The sequence below is a fragment of the Salmo trutta genome, chromosome 31 (genome assembly GCF_901001165.1).
Source record: "Salmo trutta chromosome 31, fSalTru1.1, whole genome shotgun sequence".
Lineage (NCBI taxonomy): Eukaryota > Metazoa > Chordata > Actinopteri > Salmoniformes > Salmonidae > Salmo > Salmo trutta.
Genome location: NC_042987.1, coordinates 21103249 through 21104753, shown reverse-complemented (window position 1 = coordinate 21104753; position 1505 = coordinate 21103249).

The following is a 1505-nucleotide window of genomic DNA, read 5'->3' as shown; positions in this document are numbered from 1 at the left end:
TGTCGGACCTTAGCTGCTTCTGATTGGGTGTCACGCGCTGGTCTACGATTAAAGGGACAGGCTGAGGTGAAAATTACGAATTCATCACCGATATTTATGAGGGGTTTTTACAACCTATTTTCGACAAGGGCACATATTTTCCCTCTGAGCCATTTTAACAGGATACTGTTCTTCTCCTGCCTTTCAAAGCTGATTAACATCTGAAAATAAGTTAATATTCCACTGAACCACTGAACCAATTAAATATACAAAGATAGCTTGACAATGCTTTGATAATGTTTTGAGAGCATTTTAATAATGCATTTTAATAATGAAGTTTGTTATTGTCCTGTGCCTATATCTATACAGCTGCTACCACTAAGTTTAGCCACTTAAATGTCAGATATCCCACACTATGCACTATTTTCCACTTGCCTTAAATCAAGCTGTCTTGATCCACATAGACTGGGGTTGTTGGTTATGAAATGTTGTAATGAGAGGAAAATGTCAGCATTTGTGAGGCACTGGGTGGGTGGTTGAGGAAGGCACCTGAGCACTGTCACTGTCTGACGGTTAGAATGGCTAAAGGGTCATAGGGATGTGCTTCTCACTCTGACAGCGGCTTCATCACAACTTCCATGTGATGTCCGGGGTATCAAGCTCTGTAACACTGTTAATATTTGAGGAGGAAGGATTCCCTCTGGTGACCTAGACACACATTCCTGTTGTCACATTAACCTTTTCTCTGAAGTATTTGATTAATATATCATTATACACACACTAAACAATCAAGATGTAACTACCTGGTAATACAATGTTACTTTTGTTATAACTTTGTTACTACACAGGAATGAGAACAACGGAATGTAGTGTTACCTGAGAAAATGGGAATATGGGCTCCCGATTGGCGCAGCGGTCTAAGGCACTTCATCTCTACAGTCCCTGGTTCGAATCCAGGCTGTATCACATCCGGACGTGATTGGGACTCCCATAGGGTGGCGCACAATTGGCCCAGTGGGTTTGGCCGGGGTAGGCCATCAATTAAATACATTCTAAAAACAGGTTCAGCATCTGGTTCGACCGTGATCTTTGAACCAGGGGCTCGGGACACGCATACTCAGGCTGACTGGCTATCGTTCAGGCAAATGAGAAATAAGTGCACTCAGGCTATCAGGTAAGGCCAAAGTTAGTTACTTTAAGGAGCAGTTCTCTCTCTGTGGGTCTATCCCCAATAAGTTCTGGAAAATGGTTAATGACCTGGAGAATAAACCTTCCTCCTCACAGCTGCCCATGTTCCTTAATGTTGATGATGTGGTTGTTAATGACAAGAACCACATGGCTGAGCTCTTCAATCACCACTTCATTAAGTCAGGATTCCTATTTGACTCAGCCATGCCTCCTTGCCCATTCAACATTTCCTCATCTCCCACCACTTCTAATGTGACTATCCCAGATGCTTTTCTCTCTTTGTCCCCTGCCTCGCTACAAAGTTTCTCCCTGTAGGCAGTCACTGAGTCCGAGGTGCT